Source organism: Protopterus annectens, chromosome 5.part1, assembly GCF_019279795.1.
Source record: "Protopterus annectens isolate FY-2018-M chromosome 5.part1, PAN1.0, whole genome shotgun sequence".
Classification (NCBI taxonomy): domain Eukaryota; kingdom Metazoa; phylum Chordata; order Ceratodontiformes; family Protopteridae; genus Protopterus; species Protopterus annectens.
Genome location: NC_056736.1, coordinates 8,294,616 through 8,314,883, shown reverse-complemented (window position 1 = coordinate 8,314,883; position 20,268 = coordinate 8,294,616). Strand labels below are relative to the sequence as shown.

The window sequence follows — 20,268 nt, the reverse complement described above, 5'->3', positions numbered from 1 at the left end:
CTGCCAGTAACTGACAGCGGCAGTACAGCTGTCTGAAGGGACAATGTCTCACTTCCTCTTACAAACTTAGAAAGTAGCTAGAACAGGATGTGTCCGCTAGATTTTTTTTCCTAAACAGTATGACCTCTAAAACTTGAATGTATGTCACTATTCAGTGACTTCAGTCCTCACTGATTTGTCAACCATGGACTTTATGAGGAACTCAACAAAGAAATAAGGTAAAAATCTAGACATTCTATGAAAATCTGAACCATTGAACTCCCTGAAAGGTGAGTGTAAATGTAATGAAAAGCACTACAATGCGTTTCTGGCAGCACCTACCTTAGTGCAATATGGCTTTGAAGGCTGTCAAAACACTTATTTTTTTTCTCTCTCTTTTTTTTTTGTTATTAGTAGTGCATGGAGCAGATAAAGACCCATGCTCTACAAAGAATTATGATTGGGCCACTCATCATAACTCTTTATTATGTGTTCTTGACTTGGATAACAAGAAATTCATTACTCTGTGTCCCAATCATAATCCTCTACATTAATCTGACTTAAATATAAACTGATTACCTGGCACTAATGATACTGAATCTCTAGCCATGAAAGTAATGAAATGGCTTTCATTTCACCATAGCAGACTCAACTAACCATGTTACTTGTTTCTTAAAAGACAGCACTGTTCAAATAGTTTATATGGCCACACTGCATATCTTTCTTAACCTAATTTTTATTACTGCTTTGCCTTTCCCAAAAAAAAGAAGAAGGTGAAGAAGAAAGATGGGGGTTTGTAGGAGTTGAATCCGGAGAATGGTATTCATTTTATGGATCAAATTTATCTTAACTGAGCCACAATTTATCAGATCACAAAATGCACAGATGCATTTACTGAGGCTTGACTCAGTAGTCACAACTCAATAAACTGTACAGAGAAATTATGACTTGTCTCTCTGCAGGACCCATTTGAAAGAGAGTTTTGTTGTACCAGGTTTGGCTAAAAAGTCTTTGATGAGTTGTAAGTCAATGATATATGGCTCCATAAATCATTATGCACTCTTAATAATTGCGAAGTCTGCATGATTTCCCGTAAGTAAATAAAGTATGTAGAGCAATGAAACTGATGCAGACAAACTAAAAAAAAAACATCAGAAACAAGACAAATGAAGACTTAGAAACGTACAAGTGAAATTTTTAAAAGAAAATGTAATTACAGCATTCTTCAAACTAAGCTGAGTCAATATTGACAACATATAGATTAACTAGATTTCACATTACTCATAAATACAGTAAAGTCAAATAACATGCTTGAATGGATACTAAAAAAAATTTGGGAAACAGACATCATATAGATAAACGTTTTGCTTCCACTATGAATTGCTGACCCAATCAACCAAATTCCTCTCACTGGAGAAAGAGCACAAAAAATTAACTACAATTACTTCCCTTCACTATGATGTGAAGGGCTATCCTACGAATCTTCAAAACATATATATATATGCAAGCAAACATGAAAAAAGAGAAATCTGTAAAATAAATATCAAAACTGCACTAGTAGTAATTTTCTATTGAAACCAGTAACTGGACAGTTCTCAGCAATACTGGTCTTTGTCCAGTAGTATAGAAATCAGCTATGGTGAAGCCACTAGTTTTAAAATGAAATCAGTGTATACGTTTCTAAATTGCAAATATCGCAGTATCAGAGGCACAGAAATGAAAACAATCTTTATGTAAACGTTGGTATCACAACATGTTAATGATAAGCATGCAGAAAAATGGAGAAAATGTGCCACTCATTAAGATTATTGTGAATAGACAGTATTATGGTTGAAGTGAAATGAAACATATATGTGGTAGTTTGGGCAACGCCTGAGATGTATAGTCACATGATGTTATTCATACAGACATATTGTACATTCATTTATACAGCAAATGATAGAAGAACAATCTTATGCAATTTCCATTACTTTGATGGCTGAAATCTAGGCCATGAATTGGCATTATGGGTTAGTTCCAAGACACAGACAGAGAAAATAAGGTGCAGTATAACTACTGCCCAAAGACACCACTATAGAAAATGAGATAAAATAGTTGGTGGCCAATTGTGTCATAAGATAATGAGAATGTGGGTTGCTGCTGCTGCTACAGAATAAAAGGTACTATGGGCTGTGTGACACTTACACCACAATATGGCTGGATGCTGTCCTGTCCTGCTTGTTCATGGTTGCATACATCTTTAATGATGACATAATCCAATTATATATGCTTAAGCAAAATTTCACATTATTCAAGCACCACAACAAATGGAGAATCAGCCATCATACCTCTCAACAAAGCCATAAATAAAAGTGTGACAAGGGCCCAAAAATAACAGGTTTTACATTTGCATGAGTTTTCTGAAGGATATAAAGTCTGAAACTCCAATGTCTATCATTATTTTTGAACTTCGGTCTTTAAATATTTACCACTAACTTGCCAGAAAACCACAATTTTATGAAAAACAGACCAAAATATTAGGCAAAACTCTGGACATACTGCAAAAATCTGCACAGTTGAGAGGTATGTCAGCCATTCTTATTATATACTGTGCTGGCAGTTCTAATGTTACAAATGTTTACACAGGTGATGGGAGATGTTTTATGAAATTCAGAAATTAGTATGTGTGTGTGTGTGCTATGTCTAAGAAAGTAACTAGACAATATTTAAATCAAACATATTGATACTGATAGTAACATTAAAGGGAATCAAGAATTTTGTATCATTTACTCCTGGCAGACTCAAATATTGTACATACGTTATTTGGGTATCTAACGGCATGCATGTCCCCCCACCAATAAATCCATCTATTTTTCAACGCCAACATGCTGAAGAGGTAGCATGCTGCGCAGGACAAACTAGTCTTTACTATCCCCAGCAGTAGTCTCCATTTCATCATGGAAGATTCTCTGGTTCTTCCAAGCCAGATGAGTGATACAAACATTCCAGCATATCCTTAGTCTACCATGGGACAGCTTCCCTGTGGGCTGTGCATGGCCCATCCCCCATGGGAGGCACTGTTGGGTGTACCTTCACTAGATGCCTAAATGACCACAACTGGCTTCTTTCATTCCAGAGAAGCAGTGTATCTAATCTGATTTGTTCTTTATCACCAAGCACCTTCCTATGTATTAGAGAGGGAGATGCTACTCCTCCAGTGTAGACTAATTTCTGGCACTTTTATCCAGGGTTTAATCCTTTTGGTCATAGCCCAGTACTTCTGATCATAGGTATGGATTGGGACATAGACTGAGAAGCAAACTGAAATTTCATCTGGGAACTCAGCTCTCAGTTCATCACAATGCCTAACAGTACTGCTGCCACTTTATCCATTGGTTCATGCCCTAATCCCATCTACCCACAAATGAAACAAGCCCACAAGATATTTAAACATCTCCATTTGAGGAACATACAGTCCCGCACATGCAGAAAATAATCCACTCTCTCTCCTAGGAAAAAACAATGGCATCTGATTTGGAGGTGCTAAGTCTGATCCTAACTGACTCATATAGACAGTGAACCACTGCAGAGTTTACTAGAGATCATAGCCATGAAGCCAATAGTGCAACATTCTCTATAAACAACAGAGATGCAGCCCTCACATCATCAGAACTGGATACTCATAAAACGCCAGCTATGCCATGTTATCCTGTATGTGAAAATAATAATGGGAGAGGGTCAGAATACACCCTTGGTTGAGTCCTATGACCACCACCAATGTATTAATGTGTGCCCTCATTCTATAACAAAGAAAATATTAAAATCAATCAACATATCACAAATTCTGACACTACTCATTTATTATTCTGTTTCATTTTTCTACCTCTTCCTCCACGATGGGATTGGACCACTTTCTCCCCTGCCTTCACCCCATTGGCTCATTTATTTCTTTACCTAAGGGAGATAACCAGATGTCTCCAGTCAGGGTGAGAGCCTACAGCCAATTTACTCCCTGTCCGAATATCCTAATCAGCCCATACTTTCCCCTGGGAATGCAAAAGTCAGGGGAAAAGGAGAACACCGATCTGTTCCATGAAGCTTGTCATGATCCTCACCTATAGGCAGTTTACTGACTTGTGATAACTGCTATTCAACATGTGTAGCACCCATGCTTTCCCCTTATGCAAAAGAATGCAACCATATAGCACAAACATGCACGGACATTTACAAAAGTAATCATCTGCACCCCATCAGAGGTTGTGAATAAGGCAGGAAAATACAGCTTGCTCCACTTACCATGTGAGAGCCAGTATCAGCTACTCACTACTGTCAGCCTTGACTATTTCCCTCCAGTGTCTGGGTCGCCAATCAGGGGAGTAGTCAAGGATTCATCCACCTCAGGCATAGAATGGCTGGCTTTCTTTGCTGCATTCTGGCATTTGGTGGCATCTTACATGCAGACAAGTTATCCAAACATTTAAGGAATACATTTGCAATTATAACAGGGACATGCTGCATCATAACAATCAAATTTCATTTTAAAACACATTTGCGTTCTAAAAAACTGCATTTTCTTTGTTTCATTTTTTGGTGCTTAAGTATTGCTTTCCAATTTGCTATCAAAATACAGAGGTGGTTTTGAAAATGTCTTTTCTGTCTAATGGAGCAAAAGCAAATCACTTTCTAAATAGTAGGCTTTTACTTGACATTTTTTAAAACCATAATTAGAATACAGATGAAATCATATGGGCACAGTGATGAAAAGAGATGTGATTGTGTTTAATTGACAGTTTGATTCTGCTGGTTAACAGATTTACATATGCACTTAGAAAATGTAGATCATTTGATGTTCTAGATCTTGAAAATGTTCAAAAGTGTGAAACTTAACACTGGCCTGTAGTTAATTTTTTCAACAGGAATACAAATAGCATTATCTTTATTTTAATCTGTCTATCTGTCTATCTATCTAGCTATCTACACACACACACACACACACACACACACACACACACACACACACACACACACACACACACAGACACACACACACACACACACACACACACACACACACACACACACACACACACACACACACACATATTTGCTTAATTGGATTGAGAACTATTTCAGTGGTGGCTTGAGGGAACTGCCTCTTTAAGTATTTTTCTCAGAGTCACACAGTAGGCAAGAGGGGCGTGATGGAATAAAACCTAGGACTACAGGACTAAGCTAATTAGTAGTTCAGCCTTGATCTTTTGTGCTAGCTGGCACATATTAAACTAACAGGCCCCAGCCCCACTCTTTAAAGACATGCAATTGCAAGGTTAGTGGAAAGGAAGAGACAGAAGGGCACTACCAGAGGAGGCATTTGCAAGACCCACACAGAAAGGGTGGAACAAAAGACACCAGCCATTAACAAACTTTACAATAAGAGGAGAAAGCTATTACATGATAGAACAAAATCCATAAAAGGGAAGTCACATTATTCATTATATAAAAAATTAATCTCAGCCTTACCACAGGATGTCCCACAGGGCTCTGTTCAAGAGAAATCTTGACCTGGATGGATGAACCTATGTATATAAATGTAACCTGTAATTTAAAAATGGGGAAGGTATACCATTACCACAGTCACAGTGCTAAGGAATTCCTTTATTTAGTTTTTGCCACTATGGATCTGCAGTGTGGTACATTTATTGATTGATTTTTTTTTTTTTTTACATTTGTTAACTATGGAATACCTGACTGGGCATGAGAACCCTTTTTCAGAGCAGAACCGAGGAGAAAAGCTCCACATGACATAAACAAGCTTTACATGGTAAACAGTAATAATCATATATAGTAAGAGTACATAGGCTACATACATGAACAAAACATAAAATGCAAGTATTTACATATGAAATTCACATCCTTATACATGTGTAAAAAAATAAAACAAACATATGCATTTACATTGTAGCTTTCCATGTTGCACAAAAATCATTTGTTGGTAAGTATGTGCACATTTTGTCCTGGGGATGAACGTTGGTAGATTCAGGATTGTCTTAGGTGCCCTACATGGACAGAATAATACCAGCATACCTACACTACTGCTCAATGCAAGGAGTCTTAACAAGAAACTGCACTACCTGGAAGCTCTTCTCACCCTAGAGAATGCTGACATCTGTGCTGTCACAGAGACGTGGTTCAAGGCTGTGAAAAGAACCTCTGCAGTGCAAGGTACAATGCCTATCACACATTCTGTCCACCCAATGAAAAGTGAACAAATGAAATAGAGGTGTTTCCATTTACACACAAACAATCACACCTCAAGATTGGTCAAGCAGAATGACTCGCTAGAGCTACTCCATGTCTAGCTGCTCATAGGCATAGGCAAAATCCCCCACCATGTCATAGCTAGCTACAGGTCCCCAACCATGAGCTATGAAAACCACTCAATATACCTGAGGTTATTAGAATCACTTACCATTCAACCCAATGCACTACTCATGAGTAATTTTAACTACCCCTCCATAAAATGGGAAACACAACCACTAATATGCAGGCTCAGAGATTGCTGGACTTTGTTAATGCAAATCCACAGGAACAGCTAGTCTGCACTCCCACTAGGGCTCAAATATCCTTGACATAATACTCACAAACATGGGGGCATTTTGAACCCCCAATGTAACACCCTAATTGGTAAGACTGGATCATAAACCAAACCTCAGTCTTCCCTTATACAGTATGCTGATGACACAACTATCATCTCCATTGCAGACAACCCTTCTGACTTGCACTCACCTGCACTCACTCATTCAAACCTCATTCAATCTTGCTGAATCTTGGCTTTCTAGCAACCAATTGATACTGAGCCCCAAAAATACAAAACTTCTCCTGTTTCTACCTAAATCTCTTAATTATCTCAAATCCTTTTTCTCAGTTTCTTCCCTCAGTAACTACTATTTCACCTGACTCTCAAACAAAGCTCCTAGGAATAATTATTGATGACTAACTTAAATTTGACCTCCATGTACACCATTCTATAAAGAAAACCCATCAAAAGCTTGGCCTACTCTATAGACACCAATGGTTCCTTACTCTTAACTCGAGAGTTTCACTTTCCCAAGCTTTTCTCCTTCCTAACCTCTTCTACTGCTCTTAAATTCTTACTAACCTACATTCAAACTCTGCTGTGTAAACTGGAAACCACATACAACAAAGTTGCTAGATTCGCAGCTAACATGCCACCTAAATCTCACCACTGTCTTTTCTTAAAACTCTTAATTGGCTTGAATTTCCCAACCACCTCTTACTTACTCAACTATTTATTATCCACTCTGTCTTAAATAAACCATCTTGCTGCCCTAACATAGCCTCTATCATCTCTCTCTATAACCCACTATGTTCCCTTAGGAGCTGTGATCTAGGACTCCTACAAGTCTACAAACCCCAAAAAAAAAATTTGGACAAAACCTCTATAGCTACCTTCCCACGCTAGCATGGAATATCCCTGTGTCCCTTAGAATTATAACCCATACACATGTTTTCAAGACTGCACTCAAAAATTACCTAATTTCTGCCTGGAAATGTAACTGTAATCACCCCACGTCATACTTTTACTTCAGTTCTCCCTACCTCCCTCTCTTCTCACTCCCCCTTCATTTTCCACCCCTTCCTCTCCCTCTTACTCACAGCTTACTTCATTTCTCTGCTTGGTACTATTTCTGCTGCCTACTTTTCACCTTTACCCCCTTATTATTATTTTTGATACCTTTTATTTCTCTCTCGCTATGTTATCTTGCAGCATAATAGCTAACACATGATCCTAGACATACCTCCTCTTCCTCATCTATCCTTCCTCTTACTAACCACTTCTTTACATACTTCTCTTCTTCTCCCTACTTACAGAGTTCTTTATTTAATTATAAGTTCCACTCCTGATAAATTTGACTTTATACTTCTTATGAAACTTACTTTTTCTCAAAACTATACTGTGCATTTTATCATTTGTTAACTCTGTATTTCTGGTTTTATATATGTTATTACTATTTAAAACTTGTTCTTTGGAGATTTTCTCCCCGGGCCTCTGCTGAAAAAGGGCACAATCTCAGATGGACTATCCCGGTCAACAAATGTCAAATAAATGAATACATAAATAAATAAATTGGTTTCCTTTTAAATAAATGCAATGATAGATCTCCCACAAACCATAAAACCTTAAAGAATTTTTTCCAAGGCAACTTACCTTCTATTAATTGATAGCATAGCTAATTTTAAAGCTCTCTAACCATGACAACAAGGAGGCCTATGCAAAAGTATACACAAATGGACTGTAGAATCAATTAAACAACCATATAGAAATGTCAGTACCTGATCAAATTAAATCCTGGAATAGCTGGAAAAGCAAATCACACAGGTGGACCCCTGACATAAATAAATTATACAACAGAAGTAAGAAATTCCTGTCAAGAAGAAAGAGGGTGGGTGTGCAGCAGAGAATACAATTCTTCATTAGTCTCAACAGGCAAATCAGGGAACTAATCTTCAAAACCTAAATATGAGACTAAAATAGCTTTCCAAGCAAAGCATAACCACAGAGCATTTTTTGGTTATGTCCAAAATCTTCAGGGAGACACTCAACAATATTCTGAGTTAGCTGCAGAAAGCACTACCTATACTCAGTCAGAATAAATGGCAAACCTGCTGGCTAATAAATTCAGCTCAAATTTTGCCTTCTCATCACCTCTGGTTCCTCCCCATGAAATACCCCTACCATTCGTTTGCCTGTTATCACAAAGATACAAGTCGTCATTGTGCCTTCCAAAGCTAGAAACACAGCATTAATGGTCCTGATAGAATCCCAGGGTGCCTATTAAATAGCTTGAAACATGAGCTAGCAGACCCATTTGGATCTCTATTTAACCACAATCTCCAGACAGGCTCTATTCCAGTAGATTGGAAAAGAGCAACAGTCATCCCTCTGCACAAGAGGAGACCATCAACGGACCCAGGAAGCTACTGACCCATAAGTCTGACTAGCATCATATGGAAAGCTACAGAAAGGATAATCATGGACTTGATTCACAATAACCTAGAAAATCTTCAGACTCTAGAACCAGTTTGGCTTCATCAAGAGCTGGTCTTGCCTGCTCATTCTGGTGGACTTTTTTGAGGTCACCAAGGCCATGCTTGAGAGTAAGTCAGTGCATACCACCTACCTTGACCTGGCAAGGCATCTGACAGATTACCCCTCTTGTGTATTATGTATAAACTCACAAAATTGGGCGTAAATATATGTGTGTGTGTGTGTGTGTGTGTGTGTGTGTGTGTGTGTGTGTGTGTGTGTGTGTGTGTGTGTGTGTGTCTGTGTATTTGTGTGCATAGATAGATATACACACACACAACATACATGCACTTACACACATATATACAAACTGATACATGTATTTTCTTTTTTTTGAAATTTTTTTTTTTTATTTTAATAACAAAGAACAACCAGAGTAAAATAAAACAAATAACTATTTACATGTCCACAGCTGTGTAATATAACAATGTAATAAAATTTAACGACAGTTAATATTGTCAAGCAAATCATTAAGTTTTAGCCACGACTTAAAGGAATGAGTAATATTAGAAGTTCTAATCATAACTGTGTGCAGTTCACTACTACATACAACGTTTGCCATAATACGAAACTCAGTACAAGAGGGAGTAGATTTACTGTTCCGGTTCTTAGTTATTTTCTTAGCTATTGCTAGTATAGACAAAAGAAGAGGCACTTGGGTTCTTGGAATTATTTCAGGAACTGGAGCATTAAATAAAAGCAGTGGCCTGGAAATATCACATCTATCCAACCGCATTGCTTGAATGATGTCATTAATTTCTTTTCAAGAAGGGGGGATGACCTCACATTCATATACCATCTGTATCCAATCAGCTGTTACCTCAGAATCACATCTCCAACATTTGATTCTGCTTGATTTATACATAATTGTAACCTTGTAAGGTGTAACAAACGTTCTGTGCAAGAATTTTCAGGTGAAAATTTTCCAATATAAAGAGTATGTAGTTTTTTCTACTGACTTTAGTACTATTTTTTGTCTTCATTGGTAGAATTTCCATTATTAATTTTTGTAGAATAATTCCCAAAAGTATTGTCTAAGTGTAAGAAGTATAATATAAGAATTCTATAAATATGTGATAGGTATGACTTATTTTCTTTGCTGTTTACATATATTTCCAATCTTAAATACAAGTATAAACAGATGAACTAATCTGATGGAATATTGGTATCTAAAATACACAGACTGAAGTGATAAGACATCGGGGTAGACCCTTGTGGCAACCCACTCCCATATCCCATAATGTTTCCATGACATGACTTATATTCCATCTGCCGGATTTTATTTTGTAGATATGAAGCTATCCAGTTTATGAGTCATTCATACATGTCTGCTGTTTCAATCAATTTACCAATCACTGGTTCATGATTAAGCATTTCAGAAATGGTTGAGAAGTCAATGAATATCATATAATATATCAAATCAGTTTAAATGTTCAGTTAAACTGCCCTTTTTACATTATTTTAAAAGAACTGACTGCAGATTGTTCACTGATTTGACCTTGACAAATGCATCTTGGCAAATGCTTAATAGAACGATTTCATCCAGCTCTTCAAGCACTTTTGTTAGTAATAATTTCTCTATGACCTTCCTACTGTCAGTCAACAAATTATTGTTCTATACTGATGCTGTCTTATGGGTCTTTGGTTTATAGATTTTGACAGTAGTGATTTTAATGGCATTTGGTATCTCAGTATTCTGACAACCATACTTTATAGGTGCATTTCAAATGTTTTGTGAAGACTGTTTGAATGATTTTAAATCTTTAGTGCGAATGCCATCCATGTCAAAGGTTATAGGTAGACCAGCTTCCCTAAAAGTGTCACAGTGACTTTTTATGCAAGTGTTAGGTGACATTTCTTATAATCCTGACCTCTCACTTGTACACTGGAATTTTCTGATTCATGATAGTTCACAAAATGATTTATCCATAATATGGCAATTGGTCTTTTCTTATAGTCTTATTGTTTTCAGTGGTGTAATGTCCTGATGACCCAGAAGACTTACCCTTTCTGATACCACTGTAGAAAGCTTTATTATTATTATTATTATTATTATTATTATTATTGTTATTGTTATTATTATTATTTATTATTATTGTTGTTATTATTATTATTATTATTATTATTATTGTTATTATTATTGTTATTGTTGTTATTATTATTATTAGTATTACTATTAGTATTGTTGTTATTATTATTATTGTTATTGTTATTATTAATATTATTATTGATATTATTATTATTGTTATTATTATTGTTGTTATTATTATTATTATTATTATTATTATTATTATTATTATTATTATTATTATTATCATTTATGTTGTTTACAAGATGTTCTTTATAATGTTACTCATTCCTAATATTCATTCTAATTTTCTTATCCATAAGGCTTATTTTGGTCTTCAGATATTTATTCCTCTCAGCCTTCTTTTCTTTACCTATTTATTACTACTCTAATTCAAATTTCTAGTCATTCTGCTTTTACTCTCAGTTGACTAAGAGTGCTTCTGGGCTATCCTAACCTGTATTCATTTCATATTAAACTGAAGAATATTGTCCCTCCATGTATTCCACTTCACCTTCATGTGTGTCTTTACCTTCAAAACGTTGTTATCAGGGAGCACATTTCAACAATTGCTTGGTCCTTACGCAGTTTGCAATTGTGTTATACCCAGAAGTCAGATTAGGTATAATGACAGATAATGCATGTATTTTGAGTAACGCCATTATGACTGAATGACCATTGACTAACGCCATTATGACTGAATGACCATAGTCAGACAATGGAGGTTAAATATTGTTTGTTCCTTTTTAGTAAATTCAGCAATGCTAGCCAGTATCTGTTGTGTTGTGTCAGTTTCTCCATGATTTGTGTTAAGTTGTTAAAGTTGCAAAAAGTCTTACAAAAAATATATATAGTGCAGTCCACGCTGTGTCATAAATGCCACAAATTAAGCAAAACTCTGCAGAGTCAATTTCATAAAAAACATTGGTTTATTATTTTAGCACTTTTCATCCCCTTCAATTGGGATTTCATCAGAAATGAATTAAAAGAAACATATTAACTGTTAAATGCACAAATGCTAAGCCAAGGCTATCCATGTCAAATGATTCATTTCCACAAGATTAAACGTTTAAAAAATCATACATCAACAAATTTAATATTTCACATTGTAACACACATAGATTAAAAATTATATATTTACTGATCAATTCTTTTAGTTTGTGAGAATATCTGCCTTTGCTTTAAATTGCCAGTTAAGTTTGTGTGCCTCAGGTCATTCATGCCATGATACCCAACCTCCAGGAATTCACCATTAAACTTTCCAAAACTGTAAACAAAAATGTATGACTAGGGGATGTTTTTAGGTGCTTCTTTTGTGGATATCATAAATGTATTTGTAAATCATCTCCCTTAGACTTCTCTCAGTTTTACCTACATAAAAAAGACAAGTCTGTGAAATTGATAAATAAATGTCACCTTTTGTTCCATAACTGTAGCATCCTTTGGTGTTAATGGTACCTTAATATTCTATTACTAGTGTTTCCTGCTCCCTAATGTAGTTGCACTGTCCACATCTCCTCACTTGCATGTACCTGGCTGAGACTTTGTGATACCATTACTGTCCCTTGCAGGTTAAACCAGACCCTGAAAAAATTGTTGTCCTTTTTATAAACAAATGTTGGCTTATCTCCTATTTTTATTTATTTATAGGCTCATAGTTTCATAGGTAGGTACTAGACTATCGGCCCAAGGGCCTAAGTAAGACTAGCCAACAAGGTTCCCTGGCTTACGCCACCCAAGAAAGTTATTTTCCTGTGCCCCTGTCGAGCAGAGCCACAGAAGTGACCCCCCCCCCGGGATATATTTCCTATTTCCCATCCACTCATCAAGATTTTTCTTGAAGAGTGCTAATGAGGAACTTTACTTGACATAGATGGGGTAGCTTGTTCTAGAGTATGGGAAGTCTCTTGGACAGGAATCTATCCCTCCAGCATGTCCTGTTTATTGTGGTGACAATGTGTAGGTCTTTAGAGCATGTAGCTCAGAGGGAATGGGATTTCTTTAAGTGGAGAATGTCCAACAGCTCTGGGTTTGACATAGCTTTGTATGTTAGGCAGAGATCACCTCGGAGTAGGCAATATGATACGGAGTAAAGCTGGAGTTTTTTGAGATGGTCAGCAAACGGCATCTGTTTGAGGCCAGCAATCCTCTTTGTGAGGTACTTCTGTGGCCTTTCCAGCTGCTGCAGATGTCTTGTGAGGTACATTCCAAAAGGGGCGTTGTACTCTATAATGGGTCGAATGAGTGTCGAGTAGAAGGGAATACTGACCTCTTTTGTCCTAGATGAGAACCCTTTTCTGATGACGTGTGCCATGTAGAAGAATTTCCTGACTACTGTGGCGATGTGATTATCAAAGGAGAGACTACTGTCCACCTGGGTCCCAAGGTCTCTTATCACACATTTGGCATTAAGTAGGCTGCCACCTATGTGGTAGTTCATGGGTATAGAGTTTTTACCAAAGGGATGACAATGCACTTTTTGGCATTGAGCTTGATTCCATGGCTCTGACACCAGGCATCTGTCTCAGTGAGGCCCTTCTGTAGGATGTCCATATCATTTGGGAACTCGACTATGGCTCCTAATTTGCAGTCATCTGCGAACTTCATTAGCCAAAGGCCTTCTGTGTTAGCCTGTACTTTAGAGAAGTAGATACCAAACAGGAGAAGTCCCAGGACTGAACCCTGTGGTAATCCACTTATCAATGGTTTGAAGTCAGATTTGGAGTATGCAACTTTTACAGTGTGGGTTCTGTCAGTAAGCCGGTTGGCAACCCATCTTGTGATGTAGGGATTTAAATCTAGTTTAGTGAGTTTAGCTATAATTCCAGAATGAAGGATGGTGTTGAAAGCCTTGGCGAGGTCAAGATAGGCTGTGTGAGCCACCTTACCCTTGTCTACGGCTTTGATGACTGCCTCAAAGAAGTTGATCATGTTCAGGAAGCATGATCTGCCTTTCACAAAGCCGAACTGGGAGGGGTCCAGAGTTTGGAGGTTACCAATGTCTTTGTTTATGAGTTCCATGATGATATGTTCCATGGCCTTACAGGCCAGGCTCGTAAGGCTAATAGGGAGATAGTTCCCGGGATCAGTGGTGGCTCCCCCTTTGTGGAGTGGGATAACTGTTGCTGTGTGCATTTCAGTGGGCACAAAGCCTGATATGAGGCTACGATTGAACATGGTGCTTAGGTGGGGAGCCACTTCGTTCTGAAGTTCATGTAAAACACAGTCTGGGATGTTGTCCGGTCCCATGGATGCTGTGTTTTTGGCTTTAGAAAATGCAGCTTTTCCCTGCGTAGTTGTGATTACAAGGACTCTGTATTCTTCCTGTATAGATATGGGCCCTTTAAGGGGTGAGAGAGGGGTAAAGTTAGTACTGAACCTATTTGCCAGAATGTTGGCAATATCAGTTGGTTCTGTAATTTTTGTGCCTTTCTGCTGTAACTCAGAGCAGATCTGGGTGTTGCCATTGAGATTCTTGACATAGCTATAGAATGCTTTGTGGTTGTCCCTAGAATCAGTGGTGATTTTGTTTTCATAGCTAGCTTTGGAGGATCTTATAAGGGATCTCAGCTTCTTACTGAGACTGACCAGGGAGCTGCTCCACTCATGGGACTTTACTCTCTTTTGCAACAGTTTCTTCCTTCTGTTGTAGAGTTTGTTTACTATTTATTATTTATTTATCAATTGATTTATTTATTTTTGCCTAAGTCGCACCGTGTGTAGGTATATCACAATTTTTAATTACGAGTTTCTTAATGGAGATATTGTTGTTGCTGTTACTGTTATTGTTTATAAGCTTCTCTTCATCCCCTAACAATCTGACATAAACACCATTTTTCTTTTCAAAACTATTTCAAAAGGAAAAATGTCTAGTAGCTGAATGGAACATCCTATTTTCCTTAACATATCCTCCAATTTGAACATTTCAACACCAAATGCGTTGTCATCCAAAATCATTCTAGCCAGCTAGACTGGCTATCATAGGTTCATTGGCTGGTACTAGGCTATTGGTCCTAGGGCCTGTACAAGCCTAACCATAACAATTCCCTGGCTATTTCTTCCCACAGTATTCATTTCCATGAACCCCTGTCTAGCAGGGCGACTGACATGATCCCTGGGGTGAATTTCCTATCTCCCATCCAATCATCAAGGTTCTTTTTGAAGAGGGCCAAAGAGGCGCTCTGTTTGACATGTATGGGCAGTCTATTCCAGAGTATGGGGAGTCTCTGGGTCAGGAACCTATCCTTCCAGCATATTTTGTTCATTGTGATGACAAGGTTTGATCCCTGGAGTGTGTGTCTCTGAGAGACTGGGATTTCTTTAAGTGTAGCATGTCCATCAGCTCTAGGTTTGACATGTCCTTGTAGACGATATGCAACAGAGTATATGTGGAGTTTTTTTAGATGGTCAGCATAGGGCATCTGCTTTAGGCCTGTGATTCTTTTAGTGAGGTATTTATGCAGCCTTTCCAGTTGTTGCAGATGTCTTGAGAGGTACATACTAAATGGGGCATTGTATTCTATAATGGGTCTAATGAGGGATGAGTACAGTGGGACAATGACCTCCTTTTTTCTGGATGAAAAGCCCTTAGTGATGAGATGTACTACACAGAAGTATTTCATGACTGTTGTGGCAATGTGGTTATCAAAGGTGAGACCACTGTCCACCTGTGTCCCTAAGTCTCTTATCACAATTCCAGTGTTTAGTGTACTGCCACCTATGTGGTAATTCACGGGTACATTTTTTTTTCCCAAAGGGGATAATTATACATTTCTTGGCATTGAGCTTGAGCCCATGGCTCTGGCACCAAGCATCTGTTTCTGTAAGGCCCTTTTGTAGAATATCCACATCATTTGGGGATTCCATAATGGCTCCCAGTTTGCAGTCATCTGCAAACTTTGTTAGCCAGAGTCCCTTAGTGTTGCCCTGTACTTCAGAGAAGCAGATGCCAAACAAGACCGGTCCCAGGACTAAACCTGATGTACTCCACTTGTCATTTGTCTGGAGCTAGATTTGGAGTCAGCTACTTTAACAGTGTGGGTTCTGTCAGTAAGCCACTTGGCAACCCATCAAGTGAAGTAGGGATTAATACCCATCTTAGTAAGTTTATCTATGATTCCAGAGTGGGGGATGGCGTCTAAGGCCTTGGCGAGGTCCAGATAGGCTGTGTGGACCACCTTACCCTTGTTTTCACAGATATGGATACTGATTCAAAGAAGTAAATCAGGTTCAGGAGACAAGATCGGCCCTTCATGAACCCAAACTGGGTGGAGTCCAGTGTTTGAAGGTTGCAAATGTCTTTGTTTATAAGTTCCATAATAATAATACATTCTATGGCCTTGGAGATCAGGCTCGTCAGACTGATGGGGCGGTAGTTCCCGGGATCCAAGGTGGATCCCCCCTTGTGGAGTGGGATAACTGTAGCTGTGCACCACTCAGTGGGCACAAAGCCTGAGATGAGGCTATGATTAAACATGACACTTAGGTGAGGTGCAAGTTAATTTTTTAGTTCATGTAGTACACAGCTTGGGATGTCGTGTGGTCCCATGGATGCTGTAGTCTTAGCTTTGGAGAGTGCATTAATTTACCTGTGTGGCCATTATTACTGGAATTTGGCAATCTTTCAGTACTGAGATCAGCCATTAAGGGGGTGAGGGGGGGGTGAAGTTTGCACTGAATCAATCTGCCAGGATACTGGCAATATCCTTGGGATCAGTATATTTAATGCCATTCTGTTGAAGCTCAGAGCAGATCTGACCATTGCCATTTAAATTCTTGACAGAGCTCTAGAATGCCTTGTGGTTGTCTTTGGAATCTTTGGCAGTTTTATTATCATAACTAGCTTTGGAGGATTTTATGAGGGATCTCAGCTTCTTACTGAGGCTAGTAAGGGAGTTTTTTGCATCCTGGGATTTTCCTCTTTTCTGCAACAGTTTCTTCCTTTTGTTGTAAAGTTTGTTTATGGCAAGGGAACACCAGATTGGCTTCCTTTTTTGGAGTAGAGTGTCTTAGTTCTATTGGTGATGGCACGATTCATGCACGAGTGGATGTGCTCGTACAGTGCCTTATTGTAGGATTCAGCAGTCAAACTTTCAGTTCCCATCTGCATGGGTGTCATTCAGTTTTTCACTTCTGACTTGAGTAGCATGAAGTTGGCTTTGGAGAAGTTTTTTACAGAGGTATCCTTACTGGGGAATTGGGGTGGGATGTGGATGTCAAGGGTGATTAGCTTATGGTCAGACCTGACCAATGAGGGAGTGACCATAGATGTATAGCATTGATTCCCCATGTTGGTAATGGCCAGGTATAGGATATTGGAGCCCCTGGTGGGACTAAGGATTAGTTGATCCAGGGCGTTGAAATTTATGAATTCCAAGAACCGCTGGGCAAAGGTGTTGGTATACAAGTAGTTTTCCCAGTTAATGGCAGGGTAGCTGAAATCACCCAGTATTAGGGTGTTTGGTTGTATCTTAATATTTTCCAGTATGTTGAGAAAGGTGTATTGAAAATCTTGGGGCATGGTGGGGGATCTGTAGCAAGCTACAGTTTGAATTGCAGTCTTACCTAGTGTTAGTTGCACCTGGATGCATTGTGTTGGGCAACTAGCCTGGTGTTGTGAATATCCTTGGTGAATATGGACACTCCTCCAACTTTAGTGATTCGGTCCAGGTTTGGTGGCTGAAAAGTGTGGTAAAAGTTGTAGCCTGGTATTACAGTGGTGATCTCTGGAGCCTTGAACCAGGTCTCAGTTACTGCACAGATATCGATGTTCTCCATTTTTAGGAGTGCCTCAACAGAGTGCATTTCGAAGTTTAGACTTCTAGCATTGAGTAACATTACCTTCAGATTTTAAATGCTTGTACCTGTTACGATGGTGGCTTTGTCCTTTGAACTTTGCCTAAAAAAGGCACTATAGGGATGGTAAGAGCCTTATCCAGTAACCTGAATTCCAGGGGCAACAGGTGCAGACTATCTGGCAAAGCATCATGGTCTGTCGATCATGTCATCCCAGGCAGACAGATACTGGATCCCCTTTGAATGACACCAGAAGCTTAGCCAATTGTTGAAGTCAATCATTTTGTCTTTATACTGTGGTATCATTATGGGTGAAGGCAGGATGCTACTCAGGGCTAGGGTCATAACTGCCTGGGCCACATGATCTGATAGCTCTTCCGTGTCTCTTTTCATGTTTTCCAGGGAGGTACGTCTCAAGTCATTCACCAACATGGACAATAACAGTATCATATTTGTACTTGTTGTGGAGTGACTCGAGTCCATGCGTTATGTCATGGATCCTGGCACCTGACAGGCAGCTGGCTGTAATTTTCTCCTTGTTCAGCCTGGTGAGTGGGACATCAGTGTGCCTGACTATAGAGTCACCTATGACTAAAGTGTTGGGTACATTGTCTTGCATTAGGAGCTGTTGCTGGGTGGCACACTGGTGTTGTAAGCTATGTGACACTTTGGTTGTGATTGGTATTTGCGTTTCAGCTTCGGAGGTCCTTATTGCTTGGGCAGGTTACTGTTAAGGGCCTTCACATATGTGGGTTTAGTGTTGCTATGTGTGGTTGTTGGTGGTGTGGGTTTAGAAGGGCTATGTGTTGCTTGAGGTGTAGTATGAGTGTTAACCTTCTCCTCTTGACTGTCTAGCACAATCTTGAGTGGAGAGAGCTTTGCTTCCAGTTTGGCTATGTAAGTGCATCTCTCACAAGTTGTAGCATTAGGTGGTAGGAGGAGAGGGTTGTCTGTGTACATGAGGCAGTTGCTGCATTGCCACAGTATGTCCAGATTCACCAGATGGACAGGATAAATCATTGGAAGCTGACCCTTGGACATGCCTGGCCTGGTGCTTCTTTTTTTGTAAAGTACAAGAGCCGTTTTCCCTTACCTGCAATTATAGGCTGTTTAGTGCCTACAATTAATTTCTCCTTATTAACAAGGAGAGTCGAGTGCTTCTATCAGTTTAAGGCTTCCTAGTGCTATCCAGCAGGTTTTAAAGCAAGTGCTAGTCACAGGGATGCTTAAAGGTAAGATGAAAAAAAAATGTTTCCTAAACACTGTAGTGTGCACTAGAGGAGTTAGATGTTTAAGTAGGTAACTTAAGTTTTACCTGTCTAAAATGTTACGTTTTAGTGGAGACTCACTATTAAAACAGCAAGATAGATTGAAAGGTGACTAATTCCTTTTGTCTGTCTCATGAGTTGATAACTGCTAAAATATAATAGAGAATTAGTGCAAGTAGGTCTGTGATAAATATTACAATAAATCTTGTTGTTCACAGTGTCCATAGTAATTTCATATCTAAACAGTACAATTTCTCGTAGGAATATCCACTGGCAAAATTCAGAAATTCTGTGGTGTAATTAATATTCCTGACAAAGTTCCTTAATTGTTCAATCATGTCAATCTAAAAATACAAATATCATCAAGAAATCTGACATAAAAATTCCATCAATGGCAGTATTCCGAATTGAAAACAAATGCTTCTTCCAGTGTGATATAACACTGTTTGCAAATTCCTGACAAAGTTCCTTAATTGTTCAATCGTGGCAATCCAAAAAATACAAATATCATCAAGAAATCTGACATAATGGGGGCGTGGCCAAGGATGAACACAGGATAGCAGCAGATTTCTTCAGCTCCACCAATTTCATTACATTGACAGGAATTAATTACTTAAAAAAATTATTTTTGAAGTAATTTTCTTTCTAAATATGTTTGTTTTATATAGTTCTTGAACTATATCTAAAAAAGAAAGGAAATCTTAATAATATTCCTGTCAGAAATTACTTTGGAAATTTTCCTGTCAGTTTATCAGTCTGAAATGAGTTCCAGTAAGACAAATTCTCAAGACTCCAGCATCAAGAAAGAACTTCAGTCTCTGATAATTATAGTCCAGCAACTTACTGCTAAGATGGATAAAATGGATACTAAAATAGACACTTTCATAGAAAAACTACAAAACAAATAGACTTGTTACATATGGACCTGCAACAACAGAAGATCCAGATGACAGGCATAGAAGAAGCTGTGAATGACATGGAAAATAGAATACAAGAAGAGGAAATCAACATTGAGTTTCTGCTGAAACAAAATACACATTTACAAACAAAGCTGGATGACCTGGCAAATA

The 20,268-nt window shown here is 38.4% G+C and overlaps 1 protein-coding gene across 1 annotated transcript in view; it reads right to left on the bottom strand.

The window, feature by feature from the left end:
• The window catches only part of LOC122803660 (protocadherin-9-like), a 2,559,623-nt gene that overhangs the window by 1,994,251 nt on the left and 545,104 nt on the right, over positions 1 to 20,268 (bottom strand). The gene's annotated exons all lie outside the window — the stretch shown is intronic.